At 50.8% G+C, this 23,585-nt stretch overlaps 1 protein-coding gene and 1 long non-coding RNA gene across 4 annotated transcripts in view; one reads left to right on the plus strand and one right to left on the minus strand.

Annotated features, from left to right (window-relative positions):
* PLXNA2 (plexin A2) overlaps nucleotides 1-23,585 on the minus strand; it is a 211,421-nt gene that overhangs the window by 146,300 nt on the left and 41,536 nt on the right. The gene's annotated exons all lie outside the window — the stretch shown is intronic.
* Nucleotides 7,833-9,944, plus strand: LOC118014277. Of its 2 annotated transcripts, XR_004680246.1 has the most exons (4): nucleotides 7,885-7,975; nucleotides 8,108-8,299; nucleotides 8,407-8,593; nucleotides 9,581-9,944. It is a non-coding gene; the product is annotated as an uncharacterized LOC118014277 (long non-coding RNA). The 2 variants fall into 2 exon arrangements; XR_004680245.1 differs by having other exon boundaries at nucleotides 7,833-8,299.

Below are 23,585 nucleotides of genomic sequence, written 5' to 3' on the forward strand. Positions count from 1 at the left end.
AACTCCGTGGGAGCTCCCAGACCCTGTAGGAAACAGAACTCAGTAGCCCGCTGACCAGCCCTCCAGCAGAGAGCAGACTGGCTGATCTGGCAGAAATCTTTGGGAGGAAGTGTATGAGAAGTGATGCGAACATGTGGAGACCCTTTTACCTGAAGAGGATTCGGAAGCTAGACTGAGGGAGAATGCAAAAGAAGGCTAAGGGGTGAGCACAGGTCTGGGGTGGGGGGACAGGGATATGCCAGGTCACGAACAGTGGGGGTCTTCCACCCAGGTCCACTCATCCCAGCTCAGCACCTGGCAGGAAAACGTGGATGCAAGTATGGAATATAGCCAGTTGCTGGGCCAGTGGAGCCCTTCTTTCTGGGAGGAGGTCCTTCCTTCTTTGCCCCTTCATCCCCCCAGGGCTGGCATGTCTGCCACCCCGAGTCCTCTGAATGGAAGGCACAAGGGCTCCTGCATGCGAGTAGGAAAGGATGGAGGCTACACGGCCTGCCAGAGGACTAAGAGGGAAAATGACCTCGGAAAGGTCCTATTGGGGTGGACAAGGCCTAACTTTGTACCCCTTCAAATTCTAGGCCACCTGGCGAGCTTTATATTCTGCTTGGTTCTGTCCTCTGCTGGGAGGTGTGGGGCCAGCTGCCTCCACACCAGTAGTTACTGCTCTCCTGGGGAAAGGGCTGGAAATCTGGAAAGGTGAGCTACAGCCCCAATGGGGGATGGGAGCTACAACCTGAGGCCCCAGGGGCAAGGGTCAGGCTGGAGAAAGGATGTAAGAAAGGCAGTCTTCCTAAGAGAGTGCCTAAGAAAACCTGACCAAGACGGAAGACCCTGCGGTTCAAAAGATAGTTAAAAGATACCTAGGGACACATCAGGATGGTTCTAGGGTTGGCCATAGGTCGGCCTCCCATTGAGTGGTATCTTGGGGTTTTGTCTGAAGTGAATGGATGGATGGCTCAATTCTGTTTCTGTCTGAAGCCACCAGCCTGATGGACCCTCCTTCCACCTCATATTGTCTGGTGCTTTACAGTTTGCAAAATGCTTTCAAAGCCAGGTGGATCTAATGCACACAAAAAAATCTGTTGAATAATGGGTGAAGACGTCCTGGCATTTCACAGCTGAGGAAAGGAAGGTCGAAGGATGTCGCTTCTGCCATTATTTCCTACCAGCATTTGTAGTCAGATGATAAGAATCAGGTTAGATGGGCCCAGCAAAGCCTTTTAAATGCAGTGGAGGTGAGCACTGCAGAGGAGGTCCAAATGGCCTCTAATGAACTCTGGGCCCGAGCCATTTCCATGGGTGTGGGCCGGGCTGCAACCACTATCCATCTCGTATTTCCCATGTATCCAAGCATACCCTTACTTGCCAGAGAAGAAGCCTTGGTCAATCCAAGCATGGGCTTTGAGGCTATACAACAACAGGCCTTGGGGGTATGGAGAATAAGACCCACATATCTTGAGGTCATAGAGAATAAGACCCAGAGACAATGAGTGAGAAGGTCAGAATGAGGTTGATAGCAGTTGTAAAAGTCTTGAGAACAATGGGAGATATAACTGCAGAAAGCCCCAAAGTGAGAACTAGATAGTCAAGGGGTACTGTCCCGATAGCCAGAAAGTACCAAGGAAAGAGTGATTTTATTCAGGGGAAGTAAGTGACTGAAACAGCAGGGGAAGGTCAACTATTGGTGTGTCTGGCACGCAGCCCATGCTGATCAAAGGCTCAACCCTGGAGCTGGAGTTCTCTCTCACAATTACACATCCGATTATGTCCCTGACTTGCTCCAAGACCTTAAATAGCTCTCCCTTGGTGACCAAAGTCCAACGGTTGAGCATGCCATTCCAGATCGCTTACCACTGGCCCTTGCGAGCCTCCACAGTGGCTGGCCCTCTCTGCCTCCTCCCCTCCTCCTGGAGCCCCGACCTGCTCACAGGCTCTGTGCTTGCTGCGGTCATACATGTGGGTCTGCACAGACGCTTCCGGCTGTTGCTAGGGAGGAGCCTTCAGCCTTTTCTTCACCTGAGAACTCGTTCTTATATTTCTAAGTTGAGCTCGAATGCCTACTCTCCTCTGATGCCTTTTCCAACGTTTCCAGGCCAAGTCACTCGTTCTTTCTGCTTCAGGCCCTGGCCCGTGGACATATTTGGGTCTTGGTGCTCTCCTATGGCATATTCCATTTGTTAATACACAGCAAAATGCGACCGAGCCGCACCTTTGTATTCTTCCCACCTCACCCAGCCAGAGTCCCAACTTATCGCTAGTTAGGCATGGTGCTTGATGTATAAATGACTTGCAGCTAGTCAAGGACTGGTTCGGAGTCTGGATTCTAGACCATCCTGCCCGGTTGGAATCCCTGCTCCGCCTCTGCTTAACGCGTAGCTTTGGCTTCTCTGTGCCTTAGTTGCTTCTTTTGTAAGATGGGGATAATAATTACAGATACCGCACGGTGTCATTATGAGGATTAAAAGAGTTAATATATGCAAAGCTCCAGGACACTGGCATTTAGTAAGCACTACGTAAGTGTTTACTATAATAATTATTATCTTTTGAATGAATGAAGAAACAACATGGAATTAGCAAGCTGGTCACATTTTTCCTTAGTGAACTCAGAAGAACTCAGAAAGGATATCATTTGATGGAGGGGTGAAAGGAAGGTGTTCTGATGGAGTGAAACAGGGACTGACAGCCAGCAAGAAGTCGCATCAGTGGGCCGGAGAACTAGACCAATTGTTCTCCAAGTGTGTTCTCCAGACCAGCTGCATCAGCCCCACCTGGAACTTACTAGAAAAGCACATTCTCAGGCCCCACCCCAGTGAGTGTATTTTAACAAAGCTCTAGTGATTCAGATACACCTCAAGTTTGAGGCCCACCGGGCCAGACCTCGTCCATCTCTTATTATCTGGGTGTAGTGTGTGCCCTGAGATTTCGAACCTGCTATTTGAAAGAAGTTTGGGGCTTTAGCCAGAACAGAACAAGCATCCGGGAGAAGACACTTGTGCTGGTCGTGGACTATGTACACGAATCTAGCATGGGCTCTGCCAGTGTAGGAGGAGCTCAAGTTCAGTGTCACTTCATAGCCTCTCTCCTCCTTTTCCTACAGAGAAGTGGTAGCAGAGGGATGAAAGAGAAAATCTCTGCTCCCAGGGCACTGCTTCTGGAGAATCCCTGAGCTCTTTGTTGTGGAGGGGAGGGCAAAAGCTATAGCACGGAATTGTGGGAGCCTTGCTTTGAGGATCAGTGCACACATTGTGCGCCCTGGGCACGTGTTCCTTCATGGGCATGGGGACAGTGTGCACAGGGACACTGTTACTCTCTGCGGAACCTGAAGCTCAGCTAGAGGAACAGATGGGAAAGAGTGAGGGAGGAGAGTCTGGCTGGGGCCCAGCATTCCTGACAAAGGTTTACTCAGTGAGTCAGGCTGGCCTCAGCCTCCCCCTGAGGAAGGCCTAAAATACCAAATGAAGGAATAAATCTTCAGGGGGTGGAGATGGGGTGTTGCCTGCCTCTGCCTTCTCTCCAAGGGGTCCTTATGCTCGAGAGCTAGCAGCACTCCCTTACCTTACACTGCACCTGCGCCCTCCGCCCCCTGGCTGGGAACGCAATTGGGAAGGTACTGAATGAGGCACAATGCAAACATTTGTGTCGTGAGGATGGGAGGAGATGGGGAGTTCAGGTGGCTCACCCCTTCAATATACCCAATTTAGGATGATTTAGGGCAGTGGTTTGCAAGGTGTGGTTCCCAGAATGAGACATCAGCATCTGGGAACTTGCAGATTCAGCATCCAAGGGAAGCACATTTTCAGGCTGGTCCCTTATCCATTCAGTCTGAAACTCCAGGGGCAGGGCCCAGCAGTCTGTACTATACCAAGGTCTCCAGGGGATGTGGATACAGGCCAAGTTCGAGAACCACTGGTTTAGGGCAAGGGTTGAAGTCCTTTTCTTGTTTCTAAGAAGGACATGTACCACCCCATAACAGAGGGGCCTCCCCCCACCGCCGCACCTAACCCTGCCACACAGTGCCTGCCCCTCCCCCGAGGGTGAAGGTGTGCTGGGCAGGGGCCAGAGAGAGTCTGTGGTGACAGCATAGGAGGTGAGGCCCCGTGGGTGGTAAGGGGGGAAGGAAAGAGGTGGGGAGACTGCCAGGACTCATTTTCTCTTAACATGAATGCTCAGAGGGGGCCTAGGCCTCCCTGCCATTGAAACTGGTAAATTGCAGGATGATGATGGTGATATTACCAATAATGATGATAATAGCACCAATAACGTGAGGTCAGACAGGCACTTTCCCGTCTTCGGTCAAGGGGTAAGGTTGCGGCTTGGGTGCATTTGCTTCTGCCTTAGAGGAAAACCTGGATCCCAGCCAGCTCCGCTTCCCTGCGGGGAGGGCAGGAGGAGGGGAGGGGTGTGTACAGCCAGGGGCTCCGAGTCCTGGGCCCTCCCTCCCTGCTGCCAGACCCTCCCTGTCATCAGCCAGCTCCCCCCTCCTGGAAGGGGAGTCTGCCCTGAGTCTGGGCAGGTGAAGGGTTGGGGAGGCAGCCAAGGGGTAGGCAGTACCCATCTTCCACCCCCAAAAAGACCATCCGGTGGGTATTCAGTTTGCAGACAAGATGCCAGCCCAGGAGGTCAGGAGACAGCCAGAGGTAGGCAGGCAGCCGGGGAGAGGCTCACCCTGAAGAAGGTGAGGGCGCCGGGCCCTGCCTGCCTTCACACCTCCCAGGGCAAGCCACGAAGAGAAACCAGAGATAGAAACCCCGAGAGTTGGGGTAGGAGGCCTCAGCAAAGCCAAAAATACTTTTGAGCTGGAGTCTCCGCTTAGAGATGATTTCCTCCCTCCCTTGCCCAGAGAAACCAGGCAGAGTGGAGATCCAGAATCTCAAGGAGAGAAAAGGTCATCTGGCAGCATTCTCCTTCCGCATTATAGCCCCTGCCACCTGCGCAACCCATCTCTCCTATTCTTCAAGATTTCCCAGGATGAAATATTTCCCCCAATGCTATAGGGTTTCCAGGAGGATCAAAGGGAACAACCAAGTACCCAAGCCCTCCATCTCTTCCCTCTTGCCGCCTGCCACCCCGCCCCCACGCTGGGCTTCAAACAGAGGAGGAAATCAGCACAAGGCCCTTGTCATCGCAAGCAGCGACTTGTGAACATGTGCTTGGGTTGTTTCTCCTTCACTACAAGAGGTTTGGGGCAGCTCACTGGGGGCTGTTTTTTTTTTTTTTTTTTTTTTAAGAACTGTGTGTATGTTAAAGTCATTAAGGTTTGAAAAGGGGATGGCGGGTAGGGGAGTAAAGGCCGTTATATGGGAAGAGAAGAAAAATGACCTGTCTTCAGGCTGTCAACAGAGGAAACGCCTCTGCGCCAGGGAGTGGGAGAGGGGCTGGGGTCGGGGGCTTGAGCAGGCACCTCTGCGCCCAGATGGCTGGGAGCAGGGTGAGGGAAAAGGGTTCGTCGCTCAGTCCATGCCTTGGCCATGGCTGCCTGGGCCTGGGTTGTCACTGTGCCTGTGTTAGAGACAGAGAAGAGCTGGGAGACAAAACAGAAAAAAAACAGCTAACACTGACCGTGCGCTTCCTACACGTCAGGCACTGTATATGCACTCTGCACCTATTTTCCAGTGAATCCCCATTTTGCAGACGAGGAGACTGAGTCCCAGTGGTGCAGTACCTTGCCCAAAGTTACACAGTTAGCAAGTGGCAGACCGAGCCTGGGAACAGGCCACATGACACCATGGCTCACATCTTTGGAGACTTCGCTCTAGTTAAGACCAGCTCATTGTATGGAGTTGCTGCCCCTCAGGAATATTTGTGGCCACTGTCCCCCACCCCAAAGCAGCCACGGGTGCTGGGGCAGGAGACACCTCAGCTGGGGGGTGGGCAGGAGAGCAGAGGCAGCAGGGGAAAGAATCCCAACTGCTCCGGCCCTGGTCAGGTGAAGCATTTGGTGTCTCCCTTCTGCCCAGGTTTGAGAAGGAATGATGGGGGCTGCTGGCTCCTCTGGAACCCCAAACTCCCAGCCTTCTATCCCCATCCCCAACCCCAGCGCTCACTCAGCAGGAAAACTCCAGCCTCCAGGCCTGAGCGTGTGACCAGTTCTTTCCTTTCAGACCTTAATGTACCCGCGCAGGGGGCGGATTTGCACCTGTGGTTCTCGGCAGCAACATGGCGCTGTGGACGGCCATGAGGCGCGTCCCAGAAGCTCTGTGCTGCCTGGGGCTCTGAGGAGCCTTTCTCCTCCAGAGAAGCCCCTTCAAGGAGAGCCCGTGGCCTCCCCAGACACTTTGGTCACCTCCCCAGGCTGAGAAGAAGGGTTGTGGGGGGTAGGGGGAAGCACAGGGTCAGGCAGTGACTGGTGACTGTTTTCACATCCTCCCAGGTAGGCGGACCCCGAGGGTGAGTCCCTGCTCCCCAGAGCACATGCTCCACATCACAACTTAAGCGACAGCCATTGCTTTCCTTGTTGGGGAAGTTCTGGAAGGATGAAAGTCTGATCCCCCTGGCTGCTCCACAGGCCTCCTCTGCCAAAACATACTGTGAAATGACCCCCGACCTCCACCTCATACTTTCTCTGCTCCACCTCCCGTCAGCCCTGTTTGCTCCTCTCCTCCCCGGAGAGGGTTAGACAGCTCGGTAATTTAGGGATCACCAGCAAGAGAGGTGCAGAGGTCAGAAGTCAGCGAGGGGCTGGGAGGGGAATGTCACCCCCGCTCTCCGGCGAGCCCCCCTCCTCCTAGAGCCCACCTCTTGCCACCATCTGCTGACCAGGCCCCCGCGGGGCTGGGAAGGTAGGGACCAGGGCTGGGGCTAGGGCTGGGAAGCGCTGGTGTACAGATCCGAGGGGAACATGTGTTTTTTAATCCTGCCCCGAAAAATAACTCAAGATGCAAATGTACGCCTCCAAATTTCTTATTTGGAAACTTTGCTAGGAAAGGAAAGCCTACATTCCCCTGAGAAGCCGGCTGGTGTTGGAAGTTCTTTCTACGATCTCACTTCAGCTCCTCCCTGCTCCAGCTGCTACGTGAACAAAAGCTAAGCTACCCAGTCTCGGTCCTTTCTTTCCACGGCCTGTTCAGTCTAGCTCGGCACTTAGCTTGGCTCCAAACGCAGTGAGCGGCTCAACCCCTCCAGGGGAGACGAGAAGCCAGCTCAGGTCTCTTCCTTGAGAAATCAGGACCACCAAAAATCCACGAGATCAAGACCTGAACTGAAATCAAAAGTCAGATGCTTAACTGACTGCAGTTCCAGAGCTACTAAAAGTGCTTTGCTTGGCCCACACAAATGGAGTTTTTTGGAAGTTCCGTTTACGGAAGGTTAGCTCTAGAAGGGCCTTGCAGTGGCATCTTCTGCTGGTTGGTGGTGGAAACGAGAGCCCTTCTGCTATCCCCTGCAGTTATGAGAAGGGAAAGGGGCTTGAAGACTGGTCTTGGACTGAGCAGAGTGCGGAGGGCCTTTGCATCCAGCATGGCTGGGTTCTTGCCCACCGCCCCCCGGGGAGGGGCAGCTCAGCCGGGCTCTGGGAAGAATCTGCTGCTGGGCGGCCTAATGAATTAATAGAACTTCACAGGGCGGTCACCTCCCTGGCTGGGGGAGCCAGCCGAGGCCAATGGGCTGGGATCAGAAGAAGGGACACTTGCTCCCGCCAGGCTTTCTCCATGTGTGGAATCCGGCCGGGGCTGCCGACCTCCTGGCCCAGAAAGAGAGCCTCTCCTCTCTTCCTCCCATGGACCTGGAGGAATTGGGAAGGCTGAAGCCAGGGTGGAAGGGGGCGGGATTTATTCAGTCGGGTACAGGGAGTGAAAGCTCCTCTGGGGCTCCCTTCCCCTCCAGGGGTGAGGTCAGAAGAATAAAGGTCACAGATGGACCTGCCATTGGATGAGAGAGGCACATGTGTCCCTGTGCGCCCGGGAAGGAAGCGGGGTGGGGGCGCCAGGGTCTGACGACTCAGACAGGGGAGAAGTCACCGATGGTTTAGAAAGCAGACAAGGTTCATCCTGAATCCGGAGCAGGGGGCAGTTGGGCCCTCTGAAATCACTTTCTTGAATGTCACTAACATTTCATTTCACCCTCCCTTTGCCTTCCTGTCTACTTCTTCCTCTCCCCGCCCCTCCTTCCGCAGCAGGGGATAAAGAGCAGAGGGAACCGGAGGAGAGGTCTGCAGGGCCTCTTTGACTCTGCTGACCATCAGCGGCCATGAGATGCTGCCCACAGGAGAGAAACGGGAGTGGCGGAGACCGAGGGGGCTGCAGCATGAACCCGCACTGTGTGCCCCCCCCACCCCGTCCTGCTGCCTCCAGGTCCCAGGCTGCAGGTGGGGAGCCGGGCCAGGTGGCGGGGGCGGCGGTGGGAGGAGGGAGGGGAGGTGTCAGAATGTCACAACTCTTCTGTTCATTTTGCCAACCTGTATGCTTTCTTTAGACCTTGGGTCTCTTTGCTGGTAGGAAGCTCGTCAATTTGCCTGGGGAGGAGGGGGCGGCTGCCTGAGGCGGAGGAGGGATTCAGGTGGCAGCTACAGCCAAACGGGTTTTGCAATGATCCCCTGCCTCCCATCCCCACCTCCTGCTTCAGAAACAAGCATGGTATACCAAGGGCAATCCTACATAAGGTGGGTGTAGTGTCATTAGCCTGACTTACTCATCACACCCGGGGGCCTCCACTGGAGCGCGCGTGGGCAGGGAGGGGGACGGGGGACATGGACTGGGGATGAGGCAAGCGGTTACGCTTCAGTCAATTTTGAAAGTTGTTGACATGATAGAGATGGAATGAGAGATGCAGAGCCAGATATTGGGCACGCCCAGCTAAGCCTGCCACCCAACTCACTCAGGGGCCCAGCTGCTTAACCCACGTCAAGAGGTCCCCTGGTGGGGAGAAGTCAGGAAGAGCACATGCGCACATACATACACACTATGCAGTCTCCCGCACGTGCATGTGCACACATACTTCGCACACACACACACGCACACACAGGTGCATGCACACACACACCACACACACACATAAATGCACAAACACACACATACACACACACCACGTAGTTCCCGGGAGATTCTGGAAAGGATCTTTGGCCCATTCTCAGTAAGCCTCAGCTGTTCCTCCAGGATCTGGCGGGGGGTGGGGGGGTGGGGTGGGGGGGTGGGGAGGCCCAGCAGATGGTCCCAGATAAGCAGGCAAGTCTCCCAGTGCCTCTAAAATCAGGGTCTGGGCCCCTCCAAGGCCAACAGTCCAATTAAGCTTTGTTCCCACAGGTGGAAAGCAAATGAATTCAGAGCCATTCCTTTCGTTCTTTCGGGCATCAAGCCCTTGGGCCTCACCCCCTCCCCCTCGGCATCCTTGCAATTTCCCATATGGACTCCTTGCCTCCCACACTCTGCTCTGAAGATTAGGTTACTCAGGGATCACAGACCCCCAGAAAGATTTCCTTCCAAAATGTCCTCTAGACCGCAGGGACCTGCCTGAATAGTTCAAAGGAAAACTTGGGGCTCAGAGGCTTGGCCTCCACTAGGGAGCTTCTCTCGGTCCCGGACGGGGCCCCTGGGGATGAAAGCCAAAGCTCCCTGAACCTTCTGTGATGTTCTCTTTTCCTTCTCCCAAGGGCCTGGAAGAGCTGCAGGGAGATCCTGGTGCTGTACTCTTCTAGAGCCGTCTCCTCCTCCCTGCAGAGCTAATAGGCATGACTGGCATGAATATATCCATACATCTTGCTATAAATATACACATCTTTAGTTATATATATCTTTTCTTCTAAAGACTTGGCAAGAATTCCCTAGAAGCCTTTTCCATGACACAATAGAAAACCAGCAGAGTCATCGGTTTGATGGTTCCCACAAACACAGCTTCGGGTTGACCTTCGCAAAGCTCCTTTGAACTCGGCTTCCCATAACTGAACCCCTTCAGCCCTCACTGGCCTCCCATACCCTGGCAACCACAAAATAAAGCTCAGTTTCCTGAAACTGCCACTTCATTCCTTGTTGGCCTCTGTCTGAAAGCAAAAAAAAAAAAAAAAAAAAAAAATCCATTGCTTTTGACTTAGCTTAAAAAAAATATTAGGCTTAGTATCTGAGCTCTAGCTGGCAGCAGGAGGAATTAGCTGGGCAGCAGGATCCATGGCACTGAGGGACAGTGTGGGTAAGGATGAGGTGCTGGCAGTTTCCAAGCAGGCTAGCCCTCTGCGGGCAGCATGATGGGGCCCGCTGAGTAGGCATCCATCAAGGCTTAGCAACCACTGGGGCGATGAGCAAAGATGTGGCAGGTCTCCCTATGACGGTTTCTAGAATAAACAGGAGAGACTCCAGGGTATAAGAACAGGGCTGGAAAAGCCACTCAGGTAATGACTTTCTACGGGATTTGTCATTAGGCACAGGTTCTGAGAACCCTATCTTCATCAGCCTGCAACAGCATTTGTTGGAAGGAGGCCCAGGAAAGGAGGAGGGAAAGACTGGCTCTTCCATCTCTCTCTCTCTTTTTTCCCCCCTCCACTATTGAAGGCTTGGGTGGGTGGAGACGGCCCATGAGACTTTTCTTTGAGGCACGAAGATCCTAGCCACAGGTTGATACCATAGTTGATCCCGAAACAGGTTTTCTTTTCTTGATTTTCAAAGTGGGGGTTGGAAGAGGGGATTCGTAAGTAGAACGTGGAAAGTGCAAAGGAGAATCAACAGAGAAATGCAGAGAAAACGTAATTTGGCAAAAACCAAACAAATTTCAAACCCACAACTCTACCTCCTGTAGCCATTCTTGCTTAGCATTCTTCTTTTTTTTTTTTTTTTAAGTTGGGCTGTTATCTTTGCAAGGGAGAATGCCAGCGGGTGTTGCAGGCAGCTGTTTAATATTGTGTCAAGAACGTCTTTCAGGAAGGGAGGCTTGGAGGCAAGGGGCGGTGATGGAGAAAATGGTGTGGGGGAAGGAGGGGAGGGCCCCCACATCTGCAGAGAGGTAGCTAAAGAATGGAGCGCTGCTCTGAGAAAGGCAACGTGATTTCGTACAAAATTCTTCCTGTAGGAAGTAAGGGGGAGGGACAAGAGGCCTATTTCATTTGGCGGACCTAAGAATTTTGAGCTGGAATTACTGCAGCTCGCTGTGTCTCTGGGCAGATATCTTTGCTCCTCTACTTGGCGTCTCCCACTTTCTCCTTTATTGTGAGTGACTGTCATGAGAATTAAGTGAAAGGCCCGGGAGTCCCTTGGAGACGGATCCCAGCACACTGTAGGGGTGATGAGCCCTGCAGTTATTCCACATCTGGAAAAGGTAATGGCTCCCAGGCTGGCAGGGGGGTGCCCAAGACCAACGACAGGGAGATGTGTTTTGTTACCTTGCTGATCTCTGTTCCACGCTGTGTGAGAGGCTGGCTTTGGAAGGCGGCAGGGCAGCAGCCACAGAGCCTAACAACCAGGATGCATTCCTCAGAAACCCCCCGAAGTCTGACGTTCTTTTCTGCTCTGTGCTTACAGCTTTGTTCCCTCCAACTGACCTCATGGAGGCAAACCTAGAGTCTCACCCATCAAAAACCTTCCTGGGCAGCCGGAACGGTGGGAAGAGGTCCCGGGGTCCTCTGCCCTCCCTGAACCTTGGCGACCCTTCCTGTTGGGACAATGACCAACATTTTGTGCAAGGTCCTCACGGGGTTTTTTTTTTTTTTTTCTTCCACCTGCAAGGCGGTGGAGGAAATACCAGGCCACATATTCTTGTAAATAACCTACAGATTTCAGGTTCTCTCTCTAGGGCCTTGCTCATGCTAGGTTTCTGTTTTTGTTTTTTTGTTTTTTTTTTTAAAGATTTTATTTATTTGACAGAGAGAGACACAGCGAGAGAGGGAACACAAGCAGAGGGAGGGGGAGAGGAAGAAGCAGGCCCCCGCCAAGCAGAGAGCCCGATGTGGGGCTCGATCCCAGGACACTGGGATCATGACCTGAGCCGAAGGCAGACGCTTAACGACTGAGCCACCCAGGTGCCCCCTGTTTTTGTTTTTAATGGGGGTGGCATTTTAACCTACCACCACATAGGTTATCTATGAACCTGATGGGGAGAAGGGGCTAGGCTTTGGGACAGCAGGGAAAGCAGGTAACTGTAATCGCCCTGGTCCCAGGACAGTCAGGGTACAATGGTGGTCAGCAACAGAAGTGTGTCCTCAGGGTCTGAGGCTACTAGTAAGATGGAGGGGGTGGAGGAGAGGAGAGCACTGACCCCTTATATCTGTGCATCAGTGTGCAGTTTTCCAGATGCTTCCACACATACTATGTTTCACTAAATCTGCCTTTTAATCCTGTGAAGCAGGAAACAGAATGATCACCATCTCCCTTTTATAGATAAGGGACCAGGGTGACTTCCCCGAGGTCGTGGCTGTATGGTTAAGGGCTAAAGCCCAGACCACTCACTCTCCCCAGCTCCATGCTGCTTCATGGCCAGAACCTCTGAGAGAAGGATGTACCATGTCCTGTCTTCAGGGGAAATGGGAAGGAGGCAAACACATCCCATGCCTTCAAATAGATTGTAGGTACCTGAGGAAACGGCCCTCGTTCTATGGTCCTTTACATCCCCTGTGGCCCATAACCCACAGTCTTCCAAAAGTGTGGTTTGAATGGCTACTTTGGGTTAAGATATAAGGAAGGACACAAGGGAACCAAGGCATCATTAGGAGTTGTGAACTTTGAACCACAAAACAAGGATTTATGTCAAAGGCTCCAAGATTTACTGACTGAATAATCCATTGGGAATTTTGTGTACTGCATCTTCTAAGTGGAGGTAAGAATATCCACCTCTAGAACTGCTATCAGAATGGACAGAGATGACAAATGGACAAGTATACTGCATACTGTGATGCATCCAATTGGATCTTCCTGACCCTGACTTTCAGGGGGTCACAGGTAAGATAGCAAGAGATAAGGAAAGTCCTCTTCTGAGGGTCCTTGGAGCATTGCTCATGCCCTCCTGCCCCAGGTGGGTTGAGGGTCATGTGTCCACAATGGGAGGGTGGGCTACGGTGGTGGGGAGAGCTAGGGATCTGGTGCATGGTAGGCTTTCAATGACTGGGTATCCATTCTATAAAATCCTCTATTGTGAGAGGCACTAGGAGAAGGGCAAAGGGACAGTGGTGAAGACAATAATTGAGGATCCTGAGGATCCATCCCAGTCTTGGGGTCTTTTTTTTTTTTTTTTTTGGTAGGCTCCACACCCAGCATGGAACCCAACATGGGGCTCGAAATCATAACCCTGAGATCAAGACCTGAGCTGAAATCAAGAGTCAGATGCTTAACTGACTGAGCCACCCAGTCGCCCGAGCCTCAGAGTCTTAAATGATTTCCTCTTTAAAATGTATGTCTTCTGAACAGACATTTCTCCAAAGAAGACATCCAAATGGCCAACAGACACATGAAAAAATGCTCAACATCACTCGGCATCAGGGAAATACAAATCAAAACCACAATGAGACACCACCTCACACCAGTCAGAATGGCTAAAATTAACAAGTCAGGAAACGACAGATGTTGGCGAGGATGCGAAGAAAGGGGAACCCTCCTACACTGTTGGTGGGAATGCAAGCTGGTGCAACCACTCTGGAAAACAGTACGGAGGTTCCTCAAAAAGTTGAAAATAGAGCTACCCTATGACCCAGCAACTGCACCACTAGGTATTTACCCCAAAGATACAAATGTAGTGATCCGAAGGGGCACCTGCACCCCAGTGTTTATAGCAGCAATGTCCACAATAGCCAAATTATGGAAAGAGCCCGGATGTCCATCAAAGATGAATGGATAAAGAAGATGTGGTATATATATACAATAGAATACTACTCAGCCATCAAAAAAAATGAAATCTTGCCATTTGCAACAACGTGGATGGAACTAGAGGGTATTATGCTAAGTGAAATAAGTCAATTAGAGAAAGACAATTATCATGATCTCACTGATATGTGGAATTTAAGAAACGAAACAGAGGATCATAGAGGAAGAGAGGAAAAAATAAAACAAGATGAAACCAGAGAGGGAGACAAACCATAAAAGACTCTTAATCATAGGAAACAAACTGAGGGTTGCTGGAGGGGAGGGGGGTGGAGGGATGGGGTAACTGGATGATGGACATTAAGGAGGGTATGTGATGTAATGATGTAATGAGCACTGGGTATTACATAAGACTGATGAATCATAGGCCTGTACCTCTGAAATAATATATTATATGTTAATTAATTGAATTTAAATTAAAAAAATAAAATAATTATAAAATTATTATAAAAAATGGTATGACTTCTGAAAGGGCCAACTGCTGCCACTGCTTAATGCTTCCATGCCATTCTTTGGGTCCCTGCTGAGCTGATGGGTAAATACGGATGACTCGTACTCACATGATCACACCAGGGGAGGTGGTAGTGGCTGTGGTCTACGTCGGCTGACTCACTCCAGAGACAGGGCAAGATGTCAGTCCTGGGCTTGATTCAGGCGCCTGGCCTGACCTACACACAGGGCCCCTGAGGAGACTCAGAGCAGAAAGGGAGGCCCACCAGGAGGGTGCGCTGACTAACCCTTCCCATCTGTTTGAGCCCTGGAAAAAGCCAACCTGGGGCTGAGGCAGGGGGAGGTGCATATTGGCTAGCGATTCCCCAGTACTTCTTCTTTGCCAAGCACTGTGCGAAAAGATGGGACATACCTGACCTCATCTAATGGTCAAAGCACCCTGCAAGGTAGGTATCATCATTCTCACTTTGCAGATGAAGAAACCAAAGCTTGGTGGCTAACCAATTTCTCCAAGATCGTCTCCCTAGTAGGTGGCAAAGATAGGATTTGAAACAAGGTGGTCTGATTTCAGAGTCCACACTCTTCCCATTACACACGCTGCCCCTGTCCAAACAGCTCGCCAGGCAGGAGCTACCAATAAAATACCACACCTCCTACAGTCCGCACTGAATCAGCAAGAGAAGCTGGAGGCTGGCAGAGAGCAGATCTTTATCAAGACACCTTGGGAGTAGGAGAAATATTTCCACCCTCCTCCCAGCCAAAGGGTTGGCTGTGTCTGTGAGATGAGAAACATTTTGTGGGGAGGGGAAGGAGGGTGCAATCTCAAGCTCCGATCACCACCCACACCAAAATAAACCTGAAGGCGAACTGGGGCCTCAAGGATTTTGTTCAATTGCTTCTGTGCGCCCATGTGAGTATATGTGGGGGAGAAAGAAAGAAGGAGGCGGGAAAGGGAAAGTAATATCTTTTTCCATACCCAATGGCATTTATCAACTACGCTCTCCTCCCCAAACTTAGGCTTCTCGCTCACTCACTTATTTCATGTTTTCTCCTTCCTGACCTTGTGCAGAGAGCTGGCATGGTTTTGAATGAGCACAGACTTTGGGGCCAGCCCCTCTGGGTTTGGTCTCCGAATCTCCCACCTACTGAGCTGTCCAATAAATACATACTATGTGAACTAATGGGGAAATAATTTAACCTTCCCAAGTCTTAGTTTTCTCATCTGTAAAGATACACCGTCACCATTCCTATGCTGCAGGGCGCTTAGGAGGAGTGAATGAGCTGAAGCGCTTAGCACAGTGGTGGGCACATAATAATAAATGTTTGGCACCCTGATCAGAGTTTCTCAACCTCCATCCTGCTGACGTTTTGGACAGGATAACACTCTGTTGTGTACGCTGTTCTGCACCCATGTAGGATGGAGAGCCGTGTCCCCGGCCTCTATCCACTAGATGCCAGGAGCACCTCCTGCCCCACGCATAACAATCCAAAATGTCTCCTGGACATTGCCAAATGTCCACAGAATCACCCCAGTTGAGAAATACTGGCCGCATGTAATTAATGGTGATATTACCACCAGGTAATATATTTGAAGGCACATAGTAGACACTGATAAGAATAGTCACTTTTGTGAATGGGTGAGTGAATGTATGAATGAGCACACTACCTAATAACGGGTATTGTTCTGCATCTTCAAACCCTTGGCAGGAGGAGTACTGTCCACTAAGTTCTGTACTCTCGAAGCTTGATAGAATCACAGAGGGGTCTGGGAGGGCACCTAGCAGCCCCCCACCCCACCCCCTTGGTGTCTCTGCCACTAGCTGTCTTTCGGTGCGGACCTGGCACCTGCTGGGCTTTGCAGATGGAGCACCGACAGGAGCGGGGCTGTGAGCTGAGTGAGGCCGAAGGCATTGTCCCCTCTGGGAAAGGCCAGTCCCCATGGGATTTGCCTGCAGCAATAAGGGCTAGAATTTCTGGGTATGAGATGTGGCTGCTGGAATCATCTGCACTTTCCGAAGAACCTCATCGTTTGCCATGGCCAGCCACAGACACCGGCAGGAACCCCTAAGTCCTACCGTACTTAGATGCATAGCGCACACCTGCAAGCCCCTTTGATTCACTCCAAAAAGATGCCTTCACACTGGAGCAGGGAGATGATTCGGGTCCTAGGATGCCTTCCTTCCTTTCCTCTCTCCCCTCCCTCCGCCCCCGCTCTCCTTTCTTCCTTTTTATTTATTTATTTATTTATTTATTTATTTATTTATTTATTTTATTTTTATTTATTTATTTTTTTTAAGATTTTATTTATTTATTTGACAGAGAGAGACACAGCGAGAGAGGGAACACAAGCAGGGGGAGTGAGAGAGGGAGAAGCAGGCTCCCCGCAGAGCAGGGAGCCCGATGCGGGACTCGATCCCAGGACCCTGGGATCATGACCTGAGCTGAAGGCAGTCGCCCAACCAACTGAGCCACCCAGACGCCCCTTTCTTCCTTTTTAAACATATACTGAGTGCCTGCTACATTACCTGGCACTCTAGACACAGAGACGACAAATGCAGGCCCTGTCTTAAAATTGCTGAGGGGCAGGGAAAGGGAAAAGGGCCACGATGATACATGCAATCATAATAGGTAACATCTCCTGAGCACTTATTCTCTCGTGGACACTGCTCTGCGTGCTTTACATGTGGACACTCATTTACATGTCCCTCGAAACAAGCCTGCGAGGGACAAAGCACAACCTTCTCCAGGCTGCCGATGGGGAAGCAGGCCCAGAGCAGGGAAGGGACTCTTACTGAATCACCATACATGAAAGGGCACGATCGGGAGTGGAACCCAGGACACCCTGGCTCTTGGACCTGGACTCTTCTTAACTACCATGCCCTTCTGCTGACAGCCATGTGATGGGGGCTATGAAGCACACAAAGGGGAGGCTTCCTGGAGGCGGTGATGCCATGGCATCTTGAAGATGAGAGAAGGTGTTAGCTGGGTGAGGGGAAGGGAGAGGTGGCCCTAGTCTGAGAGAACGATGCATGTAAGAAGGAGCAGAGAGACACGCCAGGGTTCCATGGGGCAGTTCCTCCCCTTCCGGTGTGGACTCCCCTCCCTCAGCCTCATGGCTGGGTGAGGGCCTGGCCAGCGGACAGGACTCCTACCTTCTGGCCTGGCCTGGTCCTGGGTACACCCCCCGGGAGCCACCTGTTTGGCCTCCTCTCTCAGCCCGTGATGTCTGATTGGGCTTTGCAACCAAGCCCGGGACCTCTGCTCTGTCTCCCGCTGGTGTCGTCTTCCCCAACTTCTGAGCCTCATCTGCTCTCCCTGCCCCAGCCCTCTGGCTCACCTCTTTGCCCCGATCCGGGTTCTTGCAGCCTTGCCTTGTTCTGTTGCCACTGACACCACATGTGTGTGTGTGTGGGGGGCAGGTGGTGAGAATGGTGTGCGCATGACTGCCACATGGGGTACACACCATGTGATGGGCAGGCAAGCCCAACATTTCATCATCTGTCATTTGAACCTGTTTTTTTTTAAGCAACAATAAAAAATCATACTCTTAACCCTGACATATGTAAACATAGATGAGAGCAAGATGCTTTGATTTAAAAAGGGTGGAATTGGGGGATTGGAGTGGTCACTCTAGGGCTCAAAGGCACACCATTCAAAAGCCATCAGACAAGGAAACTTCACCTTTTAGGATCAAAGACAGCTTTAAGAATCAATCTGATGAAAGCAATGGGCTGTCTATATAAAAATTATAGACATGCAAATGTTTACAGAACAGTTTTTTTGTTTTCTGGGTTTCTGTTTTTTGGCAGATGATGGTCCCTCTGAATCCTAGAACACAGGTTTAAAATGCCATGCATTCAACTTCTGTCCTACCTACCTATCGGGTCTCCCTGCCTCTGTGCCTTGCAAAGGAGCATTCTAAGATGGGAGTGGGTGGCTACAGTACTGTGAATGGTGAAACCAGACAGCCCTGGCTTTGCTTCATTTGCTCAAAAGAGCAGAGGCCCCGGGTTTGAGCACATCCTTCTAAGACAAGGGTGTTAACGCTTGTTAACACATCCCTAGGGGGCCTGGCTGTCAGAAATTTTCTCTGCCTCAGTTTCCACACTACACTCATGCTAGTGAGCTCACATATCTAGGCTATGATTAGAACAGAAAATGGATGGGCATCCAGGTGCCAATGTGAGTGTCATTGCTGGATGATGTTGGGCAAATCACTTGACCCCTCTGGGCCAGTTTCCTCATCCCTAAGATGAACAGCCCATGGGCTTGTTGGGGTGACTACATGAGCTTGGCATGGGTAAAATATACACGAAAGCTCTTTATATTCCTCAAACCACTGGACAGGTTTAAGGGTGTTCTTATTATCTTGGCATGCAGAGACGATGGGGAGAATCATACCAAGAGGTATGGACTGGGGACCAAAGAGGATAATGGAGATCACTTTTACTTAAAAGGGACAAATTCAGGCCCCAGATATACAATGATTTGTCCGGTCATCCATCAATGAGCCCTGGGGGGGTGTGGGGGGGAACTCATAGCTTAGGGCACTTAGCTCGGGACAATCCTAGCAACGTCCGGTGGCCCTGGAGTCATCTGCTCCCTCATCTGTGACTCCCATCGCTCAACTAAGGACAGACTCTGGGAGCAGCCCCTTGCTACGGCCTCCCTGATCCTTTGTGCTCAGGCTACTACGAGGTACAAATCAACTTCCAAGTTCTCAGTGATGGGAAAACGAAAAGGTTCTTCACTGGGTCTGCCTGCTGTTAATGAGCTGATCTGGGGGGAAAAGCCCAGTGAAAATGAACAATCATGATGCAGAGTCACCAGAGCGCTCTGTGCAGCCAGACCGACGTCTGTGTTTTATGCAGTGCTCAGGCGGCTGGGGCCTGGGGCCCGCAAGCAGGTTTATGAGATTAAAGCCCAGTGCCCGATAAATAATTTAGCAGCTTACTGCAAAAAAACATACACGCAGTATAATAGTTACTATCTCCAGCAGTCTCATGTGTACATACATTTTAAATGCACAGCACTTTCATCTACATGTTTCCATTTGATGTGGAGTCCAACACCAAGTGAGGAGGAGAAAAAGAACGTCACCTCCACCCTGTCTACATCCTGCCCCTACGATGGGGCTGATGAGAAAGAAGACTAGTCGGTGCACTAATAATTCAGGGCTTTGCTGGCTTTTCTTCTCCACATCCCACCGGCCCCTGTTATCTTTGCTCTATTCTTTGCTTTCGGTTGCCGTTTGTGTGTGTAGGAAGCATCTGAAATCTCTACTAAGCCAATTATTCATTCAGAATTTGGTTTTCTTCTCCCAGGGGCGCCTTCTTACGGAGCAAAGCTGGCTCCAGGTGCTATCTCCTGCTGCGTCACGAGCGACTTGCTTGTGGGTGCAGCTCAAAAGCAGAAATAAATAAATATCACCGCTGAAGTTTTAATGAGCCAGAAGTGGTGGTGATTGATTGATAAGAGCTGGTCTTGGGCAAGAGTATTGGAGGAGGAGGAGGAAGAGGTTGGGGTGAGTGTCACAGGGAGAGAGGATGGGAGAAGGCAGAGAAGCTCGCAGGGAGTTGCTCCAAGATCTAGAAGCCTCGATGGGAGATGAGTGGTACATACTAATCTATGTAGCAACATGAACAGGCAGGAGAAGACTGATGCCAAGGGGAAGCATGCTCTTCTCACTGGGAAGTTTCCTGGTTCTGATCACAGTTAAGGGACAAGTGGCCTCGGTGGAGGAGACAGGCATGGGGGAGAGTGGGCGGGTGGCCCTTGAGCTTTCTTGGAAATCTGGAAGGCATCCATTTCCACACCAGCCCCACGACTCTCCTTCTGTGGGTAGCATCTAGCCCAGACCCACTGGCCACTGGCCTTGTACAGACAGCACCGAGCTTACCCCGGTCCCCCTCTTTGCACCCCTTTGGCCTTGGATGCATTTACTGCCGGTGGCTGTGGTTTATCTCCCGTTGTTTATGGCCTGGGACAGGCTGCCTACAAACAGCTCCCCAAAGAGTGGGGAAATGCAGGCATCTGCCATTCTGTGAAGCTCTTTCCAGAAATGAAAAGGACAGTCATAAAATGCTGTACGGGGGCGGGGGGTGGAGGGTGGGTAACATGCATCATAAAAAGCGTAATGGACTAATGCTAATACACAGACTGGCCACAGCCCAGGGGTGTCTGCTGAGCTCAGACATAAATATTGGGGAGGCACCAAGGAGACAGATTTTTTATTTCTTTGATTTGATGGTAGGGGGAGGTTGGGCATATTTTTCCCTCTGTTTCTCTGACTGTGGCCATTCCTCTGGGAATACCACCAGTCTGTCTGAGACTGAAGCTACTCAGTGGTTTATGGCTTCCAGAGCAGTTAGACTCCTGGAAAGACTGGGGGTATAGGAGGATCTGTGGGTGCATGCCATTGCCTCAGAGAGTGAGTCAGGTTTGGGCTTTGTTTGTATCATCCAAGATCTTGCAAGTGACAAGAGAACCAAATGGAGTGAGCATAATTATGTTGAATGTGTGCTTGAACGCATTTATGAGTAACCATGTAGGTGCCCAACGTCAGGTTAATTTCCAATATTAAAGGACTAATATTCTTTGATTAATGTTTTCCACTTAGTGAGAACAAAAATAGCAGCAAGCCCGACAACAACCCAACAAGAACCTCTATCCCCTCTCAACTTCAGGTACGAAGAGTAGGACCCTTGTCTGTTAATTAATGAAAAACTCAGGTACTTGAGGATTCAACCACACACACTCTAGAGTTTTATGTGGCCAAGTACCTCCAGCTCTGGTTAATAGCGGCCACTGGCCAACTGCTGTCTATCCACACATGTGCCTTTAAGTATGCACTTGCATAGAATGGTCAAAGGTACAGTGTATGTGTGGGGCAGAAGGCAGAAATGCGTACAAATCCTGTGTAAGAAGAGCCTCTATTCTAGACGAGGGTAAGATGGTCTCACCCTTTTCTCCACAGCCTGGAAGTACTCGAGCCTGTGAGCAGTGCTGGAGTTGTGGGGCCCTGACCTCGAGGATGGGTTCAGTCCACCCAAGAGCCTGGACCACTGGAGAGCAGTAGAAACAGCAGAAGCTCTGGTGCCTACAATAGGGCAAAAAATAAGCCCCTGGAACTCATGTCCCAGTGCACCATCTGTTCTGGAGGAATTATTTTTCCATGTGCTGTCCCTGAGCATGGGTGGCAGAGAAAGTGGTGTTCTTCTGAGGCCATGGGTACCGAGAGCTACCGCTTTGTCTTCCGTACCTGGGTCTACATGGCAGGAGACAGAGAAGAGGGGAATGGGGACTGTTCTTAGGTGCAGAAGACCTGTAATAAGCAATTTAGCTACTTCCTGAACTTTATTTTCATCTTTATGATGTAGACATTACTATCATCACCTTCAACTCCAAGTTTCCAGGAGGTTAAGTAACTTAGCCAGGGTCATATGCTTTATAAATAGTAGGGTTAGGACTTGAACTCAAACCATTGCCTTCTCACAACGATTTAAAAATATGAAAGGAAAAAAAATCAATAAATGATGATTTGGAGGAAAAATTATTTTCAGATGAAGGTCAAAAGATCAGGCACTAATGCATCCCTTATGTCAAAGGGTGCATATTATTACTCTAAGTGATAAGGTGGGGGGGTGTCACCACACATTCTATTGTTAGCAGAAGGTTAGAGAAGCCTTGGGTGCGTGATGAATTACTCAGACTAAGGGTGAATGGGGCAATGGGGCACTGCTGAACTGAGGGCCTGATCATAATCACAGACAGGGTTCCCCAGTAAATAAATATGCTACAAATTTACCCAGAAAAGCATCTCGTCGTGAGAGACAGCTCATTCCTTCCCACAACGTGTAGAAGCAGGTTCTTTTAGGTGTGAGGTTAACTGGTGCTCTGTGGTCCAGGGAGCTCTCTGGGTGAGGGGCCTTGAGATCAGTTGTGAGTGGGGGGTCTTGCCCAATCATCTGCCTAGAAATGAGGCCCAACGGGCCTCTCAAAAGGGGCTTGGCTCAGCCCCTTTCAACCAAGCTTAGAGCATAAAGAAACATTCCTCTTCCCTTAGTTGACTCATAGCCACGTTGAAGTCTGAAAAAAAAGATACCATAGTATCCAGTCTCTTAGCCTAAGCTGACTCATATTAGGTTAGACTTAGGGAAGACCTTCCGGACTATGAGCTTGACCATGAGCTCCTGTCAGAGGCTTGACCATGAGCAACCACCACTGGCTCTGAAATAGCCATTCCTACCGACCTTAAAGAGCTGGAGACACACCTTGTTGCTGCCCACAGCAGTGGGCAGGAGGGAACCTTTCCTCCAGCCTCACCTTGGCTTGCTGGTATTTCAGTTAAGGCCCAATACAAATATAGAATGTATAATTTTCACATCATTCTGGGCAAATCCCAGGTGCGCCCCATTAGCAGAGTTCCAAGGATGCCATTCTCTATCAAGAAAAAGACACACGGCATCGTAGTGCTTAGCTCAGGGCCCTATTAATAGCAATCCTAATTATATGGCTGCAGATTTAATTCATAGCAATGATTAGTGTCAGAATCAAAGGCATCAGGCATCAATATTGATGGAACTGCATAAGCCCCATAAACAGAGAACAAGCATTCGGGCCCATCCCCCTAGCGGAGGTTTGCTGTTAACTATTGCATTAATGTCTCTTCCAATTTTGCCAGATCAAAATGACTCCATTTTTCAGTATCCCCCTACCACCCCCCTGGAACCTTTGCCCTGCCATCTCTGAATGGGTATGACTGGCACACAAAAGATCCCAGACAGCATCTTTGAAGAAGAGCCCAGGGGCTCCAGGGGATGCACGGGTGATGGGCCGAGGCCCCTACGCTTTACACAGCCGCTCTTGGCCTTGTCAGCAACACTCCTTTGTCTTCCCTTCAGAAAGCTCATGGCAAACAATGATGCCTGGAGAAAGGAGAGTCAGCTGGGGACTGTGTATGGCACAAAGGGCTGCTACCCCATCCATTGTGGCCTGGGCTGAGATGGGTGGGGAGGGGGAGGAGGAGGCCCGAGGGGTTGACACAAGGCAGCGTGTGCCGAGGTGACAGCTGCCATGCCCTGGGTTCCCAGGGCACTGTCGCTCGAAGGAGTGCAAAGCATTAGCCCTTCCATGCTTCTCCTGGCCTCTCTCTGAAGGGCAGGTGGTAGGTTGCAGAGGGACCGATGGGATCGAAGAGAAGCCCAACAGAGTGCTCAAAGCCAGGGCTTACCAAGGCACAGGTCTGGACTCAGATTCCAGCTCTCCACTGAGGAGCCATGTGACTCTGTCAAGTTACTTCACTTTGTTGAGCCTCAGTTTGCTCATACGGAAAACAGACAGAATATGAATCTTTATCTTACAAGGGTATTA

This window comes from Mirounga leonina, unplaced genomic scaffold (assembly GCF_011800145.1).
Source record: "Mirounga leonina isolate KUSES-001 unplaced genomic scaffold, KU_Mleo_1.0 Mir_154, whole genome shotgun sequence".
In the NCBI taxonomy this organism is placed as follows: Eukaryota; Metazoa; Chordata; class Mammalia; order Carnivora; family Phocidae; genus Mirounga; species Mirounga leonina.